This window comes from Petromyzon marinus, chromosome 75 (assembly GCF_048934315.1).
Source record: "Petromyzon marinus isolate PM22_M1 ecotype Great Lakes invasive population chromosome 75, UKy_Petmar_22M1.pri1.0, whole genome shotgun sequence".
Lineage (NCBI taxonomy): Eukaryota > Metazoa > Chordata > Hyperoartia > Petromyzontiformes > Petromyzontidae > Petromyzon > Petromyzon marinus.
Genome location: NC_133741.1, coordinates 7,257,291 through 7,273,737, shown reverse-complemented (window position 1 = coordinate 7,273,737; position 16,447 = coordinate 7,257,291). Strand labels below are relative to the sequence as shown.

General features: G+C 41.4%; 2 protein-coding genes across 2 annotated transcripts in view; both read right to left on the bottom strand.

Moving 5' to 3' along the window:
- LOC142907164 (uncharacterized) overlaps positions 1-16,447 on the bottom strand; it is a 198,912-nt gene that overhangs the window by 40,915 nt on the left and 141,550 nt on the right. The gene's annotated exons all lie outside the window — the stretch shown is intronic.
- The window catches only part of LOC116937615 (beta-citrylglutamate synthase B-like), an 82,317-nt gene that overhangs the window by 7,238 nt on the left and 58,632 nt on the right, over positions 1-16,447 (bottom strand). The window lies entirely within an intron of this gene.

Below are 16,447 nucleotides of genomic sequence, written 5' to 3'. Positions count from 1 at the left end.
CCCCATTTAGCCACTGTGGTGGACACAGACGCCATGAGGGGAGGAGCCAATCGGAATTGGCCCTCCCCCCACAGCACTGTCCACGACAGAGTTGCCCGTCCGGCACCGCGAGGAGGTAGGGGGTTGTTTTTGCCGGACGCGGGTTGCTGAGGAGATGGAGTCTGCCTCAGTGGCCCACGATCACAAATCTCTATTTAACTCCATCAAAAAAGTAACCTGCAGCGCCACACCTATTAGCATCATTAGGGGAAAAAACGGTGATCCAATCTCCGACCCCCAGGAACACGTTTGCAGATTTGCTGAGCATTTCTGTGAGGTCCTGGGGGAGGGAAAATCCCTCAGCCAGGAAAACATCGTGGAACAAAGTGAGGATGACCCTGCTGAGGCTGCGGTGCCTCAAATATTGTAAGAAGAAGTCACCCCCTGTGAGTGGCTGGCTGAGGTGCCATCTGTTGAGGAAGTACTGAGACAAGGAAAGGCAGCGGGCAGAGATGATCTCCCAAGCAAAATGCTGAGGGAAGGTGGCGTTTGTGCACAGACTGCCCTGTATGACATCATAACAACAGTCTGGACCACTGGACGGGTTCCGCAGGATTGGAAGGATGCCCTGGTGGTCCCACTCTTTAGGAAGGGGGACCGCACAGACTGTAACAACTACAGGGGCATCTCACGCTGAGGAGAGGCTTGCGGAGCCCCAATGCGGTTTCAGGAAAGAGCGGTCCTGCACAGATGCCATATTTTCTGTCCATCTGCTACAGCAGAGGTGTAGGGAATTCCAGCAAGACCTACATCTCTGCTTTATTGACCTGGTCAAGGCCTATGATACCATCAGTAGGCCTGGGCTCTGGGTTGTTCTTCGTGCTTTTGGAGTACCTGACCCTCTGCTCACGATCATTAAGGACCTTCATGATGGTGAGCGGGCCCGGGTAAAACTATGTGGCCGGGAGTCAGAGCCATTCCCTGTACACCTTGGGGTGTGAAAGGGATGTCCTCTGGCTCCCACATTATTTAACATCTATTTTGACCACGTAGTTCATGAAGCCTTCAATAGATGTACCAGGGGAATCTCCATTTGGTACAGATATAATGGGAGGCTGATTGATGCCTGGGTGCGGTCAAGGGATGGCTCCCTATTGCTCAACCACGTTATGTATGCCGATGATTTGGTAATAGCTGCTCAGTCAGAGGAGGAGTTGGAGACGCTGCTGCTGAGACTGGAGCGTGCCACTAAGAGGTGGGGCCTTACCATCAGCCCCACCAAAACTAAGCACCTGCCTGGATATTTTGTACCATCGGACACTCCACCCCCACAACTCCCAATCGGTGATGGGCAGTTGTGGAGAGAGTGGAGAGGTTCCCATACCTGGGCAGTGTGCTTATGACCGGCTCCAATTTACCAGCAGAGGTTTTACTCCGAATCAGTCGAGCGGCAATATATTTTCATCGGTTGCGTAATGCTGTGTGGAAGCTACCTGGTCTATGGCTCCGCACTAAGCTTCAGGTCTTCTTGGCCACGGTCATTCCCTCCCTTCTCTACGCTTGCGAAACGTGGACCCCCCTAATGGAACATCTTCGCCGGTTAGAAACATTTAGGCTGGCCTGCCTACGATCCATCCTGGGTTTAACCAGGCTGGATTGTGTGAGGAGCTCACAAATCCTTGAAAGATCTGGGCAGGGTCCCATCGGTGAGCTCCTCCGGCAGGCAAGGCTGCGATGGCTGGGTCATGTAGCCCGCATGCCCAGCCACCGCATGCTGAAACAGCTTTTGTTCGGCCGGATCGAGGGGGCTAAACGGGCGCGGCACGGGCTAGAGAAGAGATGGAGTGATGTGGTACAGGAGGACGTGGAGCTGAGTGGACTTGCCGATGACCGGTACCAGCGGTGTTAAGATCGGCCTCTGTGGAGGAGGCTCGTGAAGGACGCTACTGGGCAGTTGGAGGCAGTCGCCCTCCAACAACGGAGGGCGGAGGAGCGACGCTCACAACAGCGAGCGGAGCGCCGGGTGGCTAAAGCACAGCAGGTTGGCACAGTAGGGGGCACAGGTGGTGCATCAGCCAGTCATCTCAGTCAGTCGACCCGTGGCACCTGGGTCTGCCCCGTGACCTCCTGCCAGCGGGCGTTCGACACTTCACGTGGCCTCAGGGTGCACATAGCCTGGCACAAGCGTCGTGGTGACGTCACCGCCACTTAGTGGCGAATGGCGGTTGTTGTTGTTGTTGTTGTGAGCGTGTGAGCGTGTGTGTGTGTGTGGGTGTGAGTGTGTGTGAGTGTGTGTGAGTGTGTGTGTGAGCGTGAGTGTGTGCGTGAGTGTGTGCGTGAGTGTGTGCGTGAGTGTGAGCATGTGTGTGTGAGTGTGTGTGAGTGTGAGCGTGTGTGTGTGAGCGTGAGTGTGTGAGCGTGAGTGTGTGAGCGTGTGTGTGAGCATGTGTGTGAGTGTGTGTGTGTGAGTGTGTGTGTGTGAGCGTGTGTGTGTGAGCGTGTGTGTGTGAGCGTGTGAGCGTGTGTGTGTGAGCGTGTGTGTGTGAGCGTGTGTGTGTGTGAGCGTGTGTGTGTGTGAGTGTGACGGTGACATGCGCCATGGCACTACAGTGCTGGCAGTAGTAGTAGTGGTAGTAGTGTAGTAGTAGTATAGTAGTAGTAGTGTAGTAGTACAGTAGTAGTAGTGTAGTAGTAGTATAGTAGTAGTATAGTAGTAGTGTAGTAGTAGTGTAGTAGTAGTATAGTAGTAGTAGTGTAGTAGTAGTATAGTAGTAGTGTAGTAGTAGTATAGTAGTAGTGTAGTAGTAGTATAGTAGAAGTGTAGTAGTAGTATAGTAGTAGTGTAGTAGTAGTAGTGTAGTAGTAGGGTAGTAGTAGTATAGTAGTAGTGTAGTAGTAGTAGTGTAGTAGTAGTGTAGTAGTAGTATAGTAGTAGTGTAGTAGTAGTAGTGTAGTAGTAGTAGTGTAGTAGTGTAGTAGTAGTGTAGTAGTAGTGTAGTATAGTAGTAGTAGTGTAGTAGTAGTATAGTAGTAGAAGTAGTGTAGTAGTAGTGTAGTAGTAGTAGTGTAGTAGTATAGTAGTAGTAGTGTAGTAGTAGTATAGTAGTGTAGTAGTAGTAGTGTAGTAGTAGTGTAGTAGTAGTGTAGTAGTAGTATAGTAGTAGTGTAGTAGTAGTCGTGTAGTAGTAGTATAGTAGCAGTGTAGTAGTGTAGTAGTAGTAGTTTAGTAGTAGTAGTGTAGTAGTAGTAGTGTAGTAGTAGTAGTGTAGTAGTAGTATAGTAGTGGTGTAGTAGTAGTAGTGTAGTAGTGTAGTAGTAGTAGTGTAGTAGTAGTATAGTAGTAGTGTAGTAGTAGTATAGTAGTAGTGTAGTAGTAGTAGTGTAGTAGTAGTATAGTAGTGTAGTAGTAGTAGTGTAGTAGTAGTGTAGTAGTAGTAGTGTAGTAGAAGTAGTGTAGTATTAGTAGTGTAGTAGTAGTGTAGTAGTGTAGTAGTAGTAGTGTAGTAGTAGTAGTAGTGTAGTAGTAGTATAGTAGTAGTGTAGTAGTAGTGTAGTAGTAGTATAGTAGTAGTGTAGTAGTAGTAGTGTAGTAGTAGTAGTGTAGTAGTAGTAGTGTAGTAGTAGTAGTGTAGTAGTAGTATAGTAGTGTAGTAGTGTAGTAGTAGTGTAGTAGTAGTAGTAGTGTAGTAGTAGTAGTGTAGTAGTAGTATAGTAGTGTAGTAGTAGTAGTGTAGTAGTAGTAGTGTAGTAGAAGTAGTGTAGTAGTAGTGTAGTAGTAGTGTAGTAGTATAGTAGTAGTAGTGTAGCAGTAGTATAGTAGTAGTGTAGTAGTAGTATAGTAGTAGTATAGTAGTAGTAGTGTAGTAGTAGTGTAGTAGTATTATAGTAGTAGTGTAGTAGTAGTAGTGTAGTAGTAGTAGTGTAGTAGTAGTATAGTAGTAGTGTAGTAGTGTAGCAGTAATAGTGTAGTAGTAGTAGTGTAGTAGTAGTGGTAGCAGTAGTAGCATAGTAGTAGTAGTGTAGTGGTAGTAGTAGTGGTAGTAGTGTAGTAGTGGTAGCAGTGTCGTAGTAGTAGTGTAGTAGTAGTAGTGTAGTAGTAGTGTAAAACTCGTAGTGTAGTAGTAGTGTAGAACTAGTAGTGTAGTAGTAGTGTAGTGGTAGTAGTAGTGTAGTAGTAGTGGTGTAGTAGTAGCAGTGGTAGTAGTGTAGTAGTAGTGTAGTAGTAGTGGTAGTAGTGTAGTAGTAGTGTAGTGGTAGTAATGCAGTAGTGTAGTGTAGTAGTGGTAGTAGTGTAGTAGTAGTAGTGTAGTAGTGGTAGTAGTGTAGTAGTAGTAATGTAGTAGTAGTAGTGTAGTAGTAGTGTAGTAGTAGTAGTGTAGTAGTAGTGTAGTAGTAGTGGTAGTGTAGTAGTGGTAGTGTAGTAGTAGTAGTGTAGTAGTAGTAGTGTAGTAGTAGTGTAGTAGTAGTAGTGTAGTAGTGGTGTAGTAGTAGTGTAGTAGTAGTGGTAGTGTAGTAGTAGTAGTGTAGTAGTAGTAGTGTAGTAGTAGTGTATTAGTAGTAGTGTAGTAGTAGCAGTGTAGCAGTGTAGTAGTGGTAGTAGTGTAGTAGTAGTGTAGTAGTGGTAGTAGTAGTAGTGGTAGCAGTAGTGGTAGCAGTAGTAGTATAGTAGTGTAGTAGTAGTGTAGTGGTAGTAGTAGTAGTGTAGTGGTAGTAGTGTAGTAGTAGTGTCGTAGTAGTAGTGTAGTAGTATAGTAGTAGTAGTGGTAGTGTAGTAGTAGTGTAGTAGTAGTGTCGTAGTAGTAGTGTAGTAGTATAGTAGTAGTAGTGGTAGTAGTGTAGTAGTAGTGTAGTAGTAGTGTAGTGGTAGTAGTAGTGTAGTGGTAGTGTAGTAGTGGTAGTAGTGTTGTAGTAGTATAGTAGTAGTGTAGTAGTAGTAGTGTAGTGGTAGTGTAGTGGTAGTAGTGTAGTAGTAGTGTCGTAGTAGTAGTGTAGAAGTAGTAGTGTAGTAGTGTAGTAGTAGTAGCGGTAGCAGTAGTGGTAGCCGTAGTAGTGTAGTAGTAGTGTAGTGGTAGTAGTGTAGTAGTAGTGTAGTGGTAGTAGTGTAGTAGTAGTGTAGTAGTAGTGGTAGTAGTGTAGTTGTAGTAGTGTAGTAGTGGTAGTAGTGTCATAGTACGAGTGTAGTAGTAGTGTAGTAGTAGTGCCATAGTAGTAGTGTCGTAGTAGTAGTGTAGTAGTAGTATAGTAGTAGTAGTAGTGTAGTAGTAGTAGTGTAGTAGTAGTGGTAGAAGTAGTGTAGTAGTAGGGCCGTAGTAGTAGTGTCGTAGTAGTAGTGTAGTAGTATAGTAGTAGTAGTGTAGTAGTAGTAGTGTAGTAGTATAGTAGTAGTAGTGTAGTAGTAGTGTAGTAGTAGTAATGGTAGTAGTAGTGTAGTAGTTGTAATGTATTGGTAGTAGTAGTGGTAGTAGTGTAGTAGTAGCAGTAGTGTTGTAGTAGTGCTAGTATTATTAGTGTAGTAGTAGTGATAGTAGTAGTAGTGTAGTAGTAGTGTACTGGTAGTAGTGATAGTAGTGTAGTAGTAGTGTAGTAGTAGTGCTAGTAGTAGTGTAGTAGTAGTAGTGGTAGTGTAGTAGTAGTGTAGTAGTGCTAGTAGTAGTAGTGTAGTAGTAGTGGTAGTAGTGGTAGTAGTGTAGTAGTAGTGTAGTAGTGCTAGTAGTAGTAGTGTAGCAGTAGTAGTGTAGTAGTAGTAGTGTAGTAGTAGTAGTGTAGTAGTGGTGTACTAATAGTGTAGTAGTAGTGGTAGTAGTGGTGTAGTAGTAGTGTAGTAGTGGTGTAGTAGTAGTGTAGTAGTGGTAGTAGTAATGTAGTAGTAGTGTAGTAGTAGTGTAGTATAGTAGTATTGTAGTAGTAGTAGTGTAGTGGTAGTAGTGTAGTGGTAGTAGTGTAGTAGTAGTAGTGTAGTAGTAGTGTAGTAGTAGTGGTAGTATAGTGGTAGTATAGTACTAGTGGTAGTGCTGCTGCCGCCGCTATGACCGTACCTAGTGAGTAGTGTAGTAGTAGTGTAGTGGTAGTGTAGTGGTAGTAGTGTAGTATAGTGCTAGTATAGTACTAGTATAGTACTAGCGCCGCTGTGACCGTACCTAGCGAGCAGTGTAGTGGTAGTAGTAGTGTAGTAGTAGTGTAGTAGTGCTAGTAGTAGTAGTATAGTAGTGTAGTAGTAGTGGTAGTAGTAGTGTAGTAGTAGTGGTAGTAGTAGTGGTAGTGTACCTAGCGAGCAGTGGTGGTAGTATAGTACTAGTGTAGTAGTAGTGTAGTAGTAGTGGTAGTATAGTGTTAGTAGTAGTGTAGTAGTAGTGGTAGTATAGTGGTAGTATAGTGTTAGTAGTAGTGTAGTAGTAGTGTAGTGTTAGTGGTAGTATAGTGGTAGTATAGTGGTAGTAGTAGTGTAGTAGTAGTGTAGTAGTAGTGGTAGTATAGTGGTAGTATAGTGCTAGTAGTAGTGTAGTAGTAGTGTAGTGGTAGTAGTGTAGTGGTAGTAGTGTAGTAGTAGTAGTGTAGTAGTAGTGTAGTAGTAGTGTAGTAGTAGTGGTAGTATAGTGGTAGTATAGTGGTAGTATAGTACTAGTGGTAGTGCTGCTACTGCTGCTGTGACCGTACCTAGCGAGCAGTGTAGTAGTAGTGTAGTAGTAGTGTAGTAGTGTAGTATAGTGCTAGTATAGTGCTAGTGTAGTATAGCAGTAGTGTAGTATAGTAGTAGTGTAGTATAGTAGTAGTGTAGTGTTAGTGGTAGTATAGTGGTAGTATAGTGGTAGTGTAGTAGTAGTGTAGTAGTAGTGTAGTAGTAGTGCTAGTAGTAGTGTAGTAGTAGTAGTGGTAGTGTAGTAGTAGTGTAGTAGTGCTAGTAGTAGTAGTGTAGTAGTAGTAGTGTAGTAGTAGTAGTGTAGTAGTAGTAGTGTAGTAGTGGTGTACTAATAGTGTAGTAGTAGTGGTAGTAGTGTAGTAGTAGTGTAGTAGTGCTAGTAGTAGTAGTGTAGCAGTAGTAGTGTAGTAGTAGTAGTGTAGTAGTAGTAGTGTAGTAGTGGTGTACTAATAGTGTAGTAGTAGTGGTAGTAGTGGTGTAGTAGTAGTGTAGTAGTGGTGTAGTAGTAGTGTAGTAGTGGTAGTAGTAATGTAGTAGTAGTGTAGTAGTAGTGTAGTATAGTAGTATTGTAGTAGTAGTAGTGTAGTGGTAGTAGTGTAGTGGTAGTAGTGTAGTAGTAGTAGTGTAGTAGTAGTGTAGTAGTAGTGGTAGTATAGTGGTAGTATAGTACTAGTGGTAGTGCTGCTGCCGCCGCTATGACCGTACCTAGTGAGTAGTGTAGTAGTAGTGTAGTGGTAGTGTAGTGGTAGTAGTGTAGTATAGTGCTAGTATAGTACTAGTATAGTACTAGCGCCGCTGTGACCGTACCTAGCGAGCAGTGTAGTGGTAGTAGTAGTGTAGTAGTAGTGTAGTAGTGCTAGTAGTAGTAGTATAGTAGTGTAGTAGTAGTGGTAGTAGTAGTGTAGTAGTAGTGGTAGTAGTAGTGGTAGTGTACCTAGCGAGCAGTGGTGGTAGTATAGTACTAGTGTAGTAGTAGTGGTAGTATAGTGTTAGTAGTAGTGTAGTAGTAGTGGTAGTATAGTGGTAGTATAGTGTTAGTAGTAGTGTAGTAGTAGTGTAGTGTTAGTGGTAGTATAGTGGTAGTATAGTGGTAGTAGTAGTGTAGTAGTAGTGTAGTAGTAGTGGTAGTATAGTGGTAGTATAGTGCTAGTAGTAGTGTAGTAGTAGTGTAGTGGTAGTAGTGTAGTGGTAGTAGTGTAGTAGTAGTAGTGTAGTAGTAGTGTAGTAGTAGTGGTAGTATAGTGGTAGTATAGTGGTAGTATAGTACTAGTGGTAGTGCTGCTACTGCTGCTGTGACCGTACCTAGCGAGCAGTGTAGTAGTAGTGTAGTAGTAGTGTAGTAGTGTAGTATAGTGCTAGTATAGTGCTAGTGTAGTATAGCAGTAGTGTAGTATAGTAGTAGTGTAGTATAGTAGTAGTGTAGTGTTAGTGGTAGTATAGTGGTAGTATAGTGGTAGTGGTAGTATAGTGGTAGTATAGTGCTAGTATAGTGCTAGTAGTAGTGTAGTAGTAGTAGTATAGTGGTAGTATAGTGGTAGTATAGTAGTATAGTACTAGTATAGTACTAGCACCGCTGTGACCGTACCTAGCGAGCAGTGTAGTGGTAGTATAGTGGTAGTATAGTGGTAGTAGTAGTGTAGTAGTAGTGATAGTAGTAGTGTAGTAGTAGTGGTAGTATAGTGGTAGTATAGTGGTAGTAGTAGTGTAGTAGTAGTGGTAGTATAGTGGTAGTAGTAGTGTAGTAGTAGTGTAGTGTTAGTGGTAGTATAGTGGTAGTATAGTGGTAGTAGTAGTGTAGTAGTAGTGTAGTAGTAGTGTAGTAGTAGTGGTAGTATAGTGGTAGTATAGTGCTAGTAGTAGTGTAGTAGTAGTGTAGTGGTAGTAGTGTAGTGGTAGTAGTGTAGTAGTAGTAGTGTAGTAGTAGTGTAGTAGTAGTGGTAGTATAGTGGTAGTAGTAGTGTAGTAGTAGTGTAGTGGTAGTAGTGTAGTGGTAGTAGTGTAGTAGTAGTAGTGTAGTAGTAGTGGTAGTAGTGTAGTAGTAGTGTAGTAGTAGTAGTGTAGTGGTAGTAGTGTAGTAGTAGTGGTAGTAGTAGTAGTGTAGTAGTAGTGGTAGTATAGTGGTAGTATAGTGCTAGTAGTAGTGTAGTAGTAGTGTAGTGGTAGTAGTAGTGTAGTGGTAGTGTAGTAGTGGTAGTAGTGTTGTAGTAGTATAGTAGTAGTGTAGTAGTAGTAGTGTAGTGGTAGTGTAGTGGTAGTAGTGTAGTAGTAGTGTCGTAGTAGTAGTGTAGAAGTAGTAGTGTAGTAGTAGTAGCGGTAGCAGTAGTGGTAGCCGTAGTAGTGTAGTAGTAGTGTAGTGGTAGTAGTGTAGTAGTAGTGTAGTGGTAGTAGTGTAGTAGTAGTGTAGTAGTAGTGGTAGTAGTGTAGTTGTAGTAGTGTAGTAGTGGTAGTAGTGTCATAGTACGAGTGTAGTAGTAGTGTAGTAGTAGTGCCATAGTAGTAGTGTCGTAGTAGTAGTGTAGTAGTAGTATAGTAGTAGTGTAGTAGTAGTAGTGTAGTAGTAGTGGTAGAAGTAGTGTAGTAGTAGGGCCGTAGTAGTAGTGTCGTAGTAGTAGTGTAGTAGTAGTATAGTAGTAGTAGTGTAGTAGTAGTAGTAGTGTAGTAGTATAGTAGTAGTAGTGTAGTAGTAGTAGTGTAGTAGTATAGTAGTAGTAGTGTAGTAGTAGTGTAGTAGTAGTAATGGTAGTAGTAGTGTAGTAGTTGTAATGTATTGGTAGTAGTAGTGGTAGTAGTGTAGTAGTAGCAGTAGTGTTGTAGTAGTGCTAGTATTATTAGTGTAGTAGTAGTGTAGTAGTAGTGCTAGTAGTAGTGTAGTAGTAGTAGTGGTAGTGTAGTAGTAGTGTAGTAGTGCTAGTAGTAGTAGTGTAGTAGTAGTGGTAGTAGTGGTAGTAGTGTAGTAGTGCTAGTAGTAGTAGTGTAGCAGTAGTAGTGTAGTAGTAGTAGTGTAGTAGTAGTAGTGTCGTAGTGGTGTACTAATAGTGTAGTAGTAGTGGTAGTAGTGGTGTAGTAGTAGTGTAGTAGTGGTGTAGTAGTAGTGTAGTAGTGGTAGTAGTAATGTAGTAGTAGTGTAGTAGTAGTGTAGTATAGTAGTATTGTAGTAGTAGTAGTGTAGTGGTAGTAGTGTAGTGGTAGTAGTGTAGTAGTAGTAGTGTAGTAGTAGTGTAGTAGTAGTGTAGTAGTAGTGGTAGTATAGTGGTAGTATAGTACTAGTGGTAGTGCTGCTGCCGCCGCTATGACCGTACCTAGTGAGTAGTGTAGTAGTAGTGTAGTGGTAGTGTAGTGGTAGTAGTGTAGTATAGTGCTAGTATAGTACTAGTATAGTACTAGCGCCGCTGTGACCGTACCTAGCGAGCAGTGTAGTGGTAGTAGTAGTGTAGTAGTAGTGTAGTAGTGCTAGTAGTAGTAGTATAGTAGTGTAGTAGTAGTGGTAGTAGTAGTGTAGTAGTAGTGGTAGTAGTAGTGGTAGTGTACCTAGCGAGCAGTGGTGGTAGTATAGTACTAGTGTAGTAGTAGTGTAGTAGTAGTGGTAGTATAGTGTTAGTAGTAGTGTAGTAGTAGTGGTAGTATAGTGTTAGTAGTAGTGTAGTAGTAGTGTAGTGTTAGTGGTAGTATAGTGGTAGTATAGTGGTAGTAGTAGTGTAGTAGTAGTGGTAGTATAGTGGTAGTATAGTGCTAGTAGTAGTGTAGTAGAAGTGTAGTGGTAGTAGTGTAGTGGTAGTAGTGTAGTAGTAGTAGTGTAGTAGTAGTGTAGTAGTAGTGGTAGTATAGTGGTAGTATAGTACTAGTGGTAGTGCTGCTACTGCTGCTGTGACCGTACCTAGCGAGCAGTGTAGTAGTAGTGTAGTAGTAGTGTAGTAGTGTAGTATAGTGCTAGTATAGTGCTAGTGTAGTATAGCAGTAGTGTAGTATAGTAGTAGTGTAGTATAGTAGTAGTGTAGTGTTAGTGGTAGTATAGTGGTAGTATAGTGGTAGTGGTAGTATAGTGGTAGTATAGTGGTAGTATAGTGCTAGTAGTAGTGTAGTAGTAGTAGTATAGTGGTAGTATAGTGGTAGTATAGTAGTATAGTACTAGTATAGTACTAGCACCGCTGTGACCGTACCTAGCGAGCAGTGTAGTGGTAGTATAGTGGTAGTATAGTGGTAGTAGTAGTGTAGTAGTAGTGATAGTAGTAGTGTAGTATAGTGGTAGTATAGTGGTAGTAGTAGTGTAGTAGTAGTGGTAGTATAGTGGTAGTAGTAGTGTAGTAGTAGTGTAGTGTTAGTGGTAGTATAGTGGTAGTATAGTGGTAGTAGTAGTGTAGTAGTGTAGTAGTAGTGTAGTAGTAGTGGTAGTATAGTGGTAGTATAGTGCTAGTAGTAGTGTAGTAGTAGTGTAGTGGTAGTAGTGTAGTGGTAGTAGTGTAGTAGTAGTAGTGTAGTAGTAGTGTAGTAGTAGTGGTAGTATAGTGGTAGTAGTAGTGTAGTAGTAGTGTAGTGGTAGTAGTGTAGTGGTAGTAGTGTAGTAGTAGTAGTGTAGTAGTAGTGTAGTAGTAGTGGTAGTAGTGTAGTAGTAGTGTAGTAGTAGTAGTGTAGTGGTAGTAGTGTAGTAGTAGTGGTAGTAGTAGTAGTGTAGTAGTAGTGGTAGTATAGTGGTAGTATAGTGCTAGTAGTAGTGTAGTAGTAGTGTAGTGGTAGTAGTAGTGTAGTGGTAGTGTAGTAGTGGTAGTAGTGTTGTAGTAGTATAGTAGTAGTGTAGTAGTAGTAGTGTAGTGGTAGTGTAGTGGTAGTAGTGTAGTAGTAGTGTCGTAGTAGTAGTGTAGAAGTAGTAGTGTAGTAGTAGTAGCGGTAGCAGTAGTGGTAGCCGTAGTAGTGTAGTAGTAGTGTAGTGGTAGTAGTGTAGTAGTAGTGTAGTGGTAGTAGTGTAGTAGTAGTGTAGTAGTAGTGGTAGTAGTGTAGTTGTAGTAGTGTAGTAGTGGTAGTAGTGTCATAGTACGAGTGTAGTAGTAGTGTAGTAGTAGTGCCATAGTAGTAGTGTCGTAGTAGTAGTGTAGTAGTAGTATAGTAGTAGTGTAGTAGTAGTAGTGTAGTAGTAGTGGTAGAAGTAGTGTAGTAGTAGGGCCGTAGTAGTAGTGTCGTAGTAGTAGTGTAGTAGTAGTATAGTAGTAGTAGTGTAGTAGTAGTAGTGTAGTAGTATAGTAGTAGTAGTGTAGTAGTAGTAGTGTAGTAGTATAGTAGTAGTAGTGTAGTAGTAGTGTAGTAGTAGTAATGGTAGTAGTAGTGTAGTAGTTGTAATGTATTGGTAGTAGTAGTGGTAGTAGTGTAGTAGTAGCAGTAGTGTTGTAGTAGTGCTAGTATTATTAGTGTAGTAGTAGTGATAGTAGTAGTAGTGTAGTAGTAGTGTACTGGTAGTAGTGATAGTAGTGTAGTAGTAGTGTAGTAGTAGTGCTAGTAGTAGTGTAGTAGTAGTAGTGGTAGTGTAGTAGTAGTGTAGTAGTGCTAGTAGTAGTAGTGTAGTAGTAGTGGTAGTAGTGGTAGTAGTGTAGTAGTAGTGTAGTAGTGCTAGTAGTAGTAGTGTAGCAGTAGTAGTGTAGTAGTAGTAGTGTAGTAGTAGTAGTGTAGTAGTGGTGTACTAATAGTGTAGTAGTAGTGGTAGTAGTGGTGTAGTAGTAGTGTAGTAGTGGTGTAGTAGTAGTGTAGTAGTGGTAGTAGTAATGTAGTAGTAGTGTAGTAGTAGTGTAGTATAGTAGTATTGTAGTAGTAGTAGTGTAGTGGTAGTAGTGTAGTGGTAGTAGTGTAGTAGTAGTAGTGTAGTAGTAGTGTAGTAGTAGTGGTAGTATAGTGGTAGTATAGTACTAGTGGTAGTGCTGCTGCCGCCGCTATGACCGTACCTAGTGAGTAGTGTAGTAGTAGTGTAGTGGTAGTGTAGTGGTAGTAGTGTAGTATAGTGCTAGTATAGTACTAGTATAGTACTAGCGCCGCTGTGACCGTACCTAGCGAGCAGTGTAGTGGTAGTAGTAGTGTAGTAGTAGTGTAGTAGTGCTAGTAGTAGTAGTATAGTAGTGTAGTAGTAGTGGTAGTAGTAGTGTAGTAGTAGTGGTAGTAGTAGTGGTAGTGTACCTAGCGAGCAGTGGTGGTAGTATAGTACTAGTGTAGTAGTAGTGTAGTAGTAGTGGTAGTATAGTGTTAGTAGTAGTGTAGTAGTAGTGGTAGTATAGTGGTAGTATAGTGTTAGTAGTAGTGTAGTAGTAGTGTAGTGTTAGTGGTAGTATAGTGGTAGTATAGTGGTAGTAGTAGTGTAGTAGTAGTGTAGTAGTAGTGGTAGTATAGTGGTAGTATAGTGCTAGTAGTAGTGTAGTAGTAGTGTAGTGGTAGTAGTGTAGTGGTAGTAGTGTAGTAGTAGTAGTGTAGTAGTAGTGTAGTAGTAGTGTAGTAGTAGTGGTAGTATAGTGGTAGTATAGTGGTAGTATAGTACTAGTGGTAGTGCTGCTACTGCTGCTGTGACCGTACCTAGCGAGCAGTGTAGTAGTAGTGTAGTAGTAGTGTAGTAGTGTAGTATAGTGCTAGTATAGTGCTAGTGTAGTATAGCAGTAGTGTAGTATAGTAGTAGTGTAGTATAGTAGTAGTGTAGTGTTAGTGGTAGTATAGTGGTAGTATAGTGGTAGTGGTAGTATAGTGGTAGTATAGTGCTAGTAGTAGTGTAGTAGTAGTAGTATAGTGGTAGTATAGTGGTAGTATAGTAGTATAGTACTAGTATAGTACTAGCACCGCTGTGACCGTACCTAGCGAGCAGTGTAGTGGTAGTATAGTGGTAGTATAGTGGTAGTAGTAGTGTAGTAGTAGTGATAGTAGTAGTGTAGTAGTAGTGGTAGTATAGTGGTAGTATAGTGGTAGTAGTAGTGTAGTAGTAGTGGTAGTATAGTGGTAGTAGTAGTGTAGTAGTAGTGTAGTGTTAGTGGTAGTATAGTGGTAGTATAGTGGTAGTAGTAGTGTAGTAGTAGTGTAGTAGTAGTGTAGTAGTAGTGGTAGTATAGTGGTAGTATAGTGCTAGTAGTAGTGTAGTAGTAGTGTAGTGGTAGTAGTGTAGTGGTAGTAGTGTAGTAGTAGTAGTGTAGTAGTAGTGTAGTAGTAGTGGTAGTATAGTGGTAGTCGTAGTGTAGTAGTAGTGTAGTGGTAGTAGTGTAGTGGTAGTAGTGTAGTAGTAGTAGTGTAGTAGTAGTGTAGTAGTAGTGGTAGTAGTGTAGTAGTAGTGTAGTAGTAGTGGTAGTAGTAGTAGTGTAGTAGTAGTGGTAGTATAGTGGTAGTATAGTGCTAGTAGTAGTGTAGTAGTAGTGTAGTGGTAGTAGTAGTGTAGTGGTAGTGTAGTAGTGGTAGTAGTGTTGTAGTAGTATAGTAGTAGTGTAGTAGTAGTAGTGTAGTGGTAGTGTAGTGGTAGTAGTGTAGTAGTAGTGTCGTAGTAGTAGTGTAGAAGTAGTAGTGTAGTAGTAGTAGCGGTAGCAGTAGTGGTAGCCGTAGTAGTGTAGTAGTAGTGTAGTGGTAGTAGTGTAGTAGTAGTGTAGTGGTAGTAGTGTAGTTGTAGTAGTGTAGTAGTGGTAGTAGTGTCATAGTACGAGTGTAGTAGTAGTGTAGTAGTAGTGCCATAGTAGTAGTGTCGTAGTAGTAGTGTAGTAGTAGTATAGTAGTAGTAGTAGTGTAGTAGTAGTAGTGTAGTAGTAGTGGTAGAAGTAGTGTAGTAGTAGGGCCGTAGTAGTAGTAGTGTCGTAGTAGTAGTGTAGTAGTATAGTAGTAGTAGTGTAGTAGTAGTAGTGTAGTAGTATAGTAGTAGTAGTGTAGTAGTAGTAGTGTAGTAGTATAGTAGTAGTAGTGTAGTAGTAGTGTAGTAGTAGTAATGGTAGTAGTAGTGTAGTAGTTGTAATGTATTGGTAGTAGTAGTGGTAGTAGTGTAGTAGTAGCAGTAGTGTTGTAGTAGTGCTAGTATTATTAGTGTAGTAGTAGTGATAGTAGTAGTAGTGTAGTAGTAGTGTACTGGTAGTAGTGATAGTAGTGTAGTAGTAGTGTAGTAGTAGTGCTAGTAGTAGTGTAGTAGTAGTAGTGGTAGTGTAGTAGTAGTGTAGTAGTGCTAGTAGTAGTAGTGTAGTAGTAGTGGTAGTAGTGGTAGTAGTGTAGTAGTAGTGTAGTAGTGCTAGTAGTAGTAGTGTAGCAGTAGTAGTGTAGTAGTAGTAGTGTAGTAGTAGTAGTGTAGTAGTGGTGTACTAATAGTGTAGTAGTAGTGGTAGTAGTGGTGTAGTAGTAGTGTAGTAGTGGTGTAGTAGTAGTGTAGTAGTGGTAGTAGTAATGTAGTAGTAGTGTAGTAGTAGTGTAGTATAGTAGTATTGTAGTAGTAGTAGTGTAGTGGTAGTAGTGTAGTGGTAGTAGTGTAGTAGTAGTAGTGTAGTAGTAGTGTAGTAGTAGTGGTAGTATAGTGGTAGTATAGTACTAGTGGTAGTGCTGCTGCCGCCGCTATGACCGTACCTAGTGAGTAGTGTAGTAGTAGTGTAGTGGTAGTGTAGTGGTAGTGTAGTGGTAGTAGTGTAGTATAGTGCTAGTATAGTACTAGTATAGTACTAGCGCCGCTGTGACCGTACCTAGCGAGCAGTGTAGTGGTAGTAGTAGTGTAGTAGTAGTGTAGTAGTGCTAGTAGTAGTAGTATAGTAGTGTAGTAGTAGTGGTAGTAGTAGTGTAGTAGTAGTGGTAGTAGTAGTGGTAGTGTACCTAGCGAGCAGTGGTGGTAGTATAGTACTAGTGTAGTAGTAGTGTAGTAGTAGTGGTAGTATAGTGTTAGTAGTAGTGTAGTAGTAGTGGTAGTATAGTGGTAGTATAGTGTTAGTAGTAGTGTAGTAGTAGTGTAGTGTTAGTGGTAGTATAGTGGTAGTATAGTGGTAGTAGTAGTGTAGTAGTAGTGGTAGTATAGTGTTAGTAGTAGTGTAGTAGTAGTGGTAGTATAGTGGTAGTATAGTGTTAGTAGTAGTGTAGTAGTAGTGTAGTAGTAGTGGTAGTATAGTGGTAGTATAGTGCTAGTAGTAGTGTAGTAGTAGTGTAGTGGTAGTAGTGTAGTGGTAGTAGTGTAGTAGTAGTAGTGTAGTGTAGTAGTAGTAGTGTAGTAGTAGTAGTAGTGTAGTAGTAGTGTAGTGGTAGTATAGTGTAGTGTAGTATAGTAGTAGTGGTGTAGTGTACCTAGCGAACAGTTGCTCTGCATCCTCCCGTCGGTAGCACAGCGCAGCATGCTGCCGACGACATAGTGGTAGTATAGTAGTAGTGTAGTATAGTAGTAGTGTAGTAGTAGTAGTGTAGTAGTGGTAGTATAGTAGTAGTGGTAGTAGTAGTAGTGGTAGTAGTAGTGGTGGTGTAGTAGTGTAGTGCTAGTAGTAGTGGTAGTGTAGTAGTATAGTAGTAGTGTAGTAGTAGTGTAGTAGTAGTGCTAGTAGTAGTGGTGTAGTAGTAGTGGTAGTAGTGGTAGTAGTAGTGGTAGTAGTAGTGGTAGTAGTAGTATAGTAGTAGTGGTGGTAGTAGTAGTATAGTAGTAGTGGTAGTAGTAGTGGTGGTAGTAGTGGTAGTAGTAGTGGTAGTAGTAGTATAGTAGTAGTGGTGGTAGTAGTAGTATAGTAGTAGTGGTAGTAGTAGTGGTGGTAGTAGTGGTAGTATAGTAGTAGTGGTAGTAGTAGTGGTAGTAGTAGTGGTGTAGTAGTAGTATAGTAGTAGTATAGTAGTAGTGGTAGTAGTAGTGTAGTAGTAGTGGTAGTGTAGTGGTAGTGTAGTGGT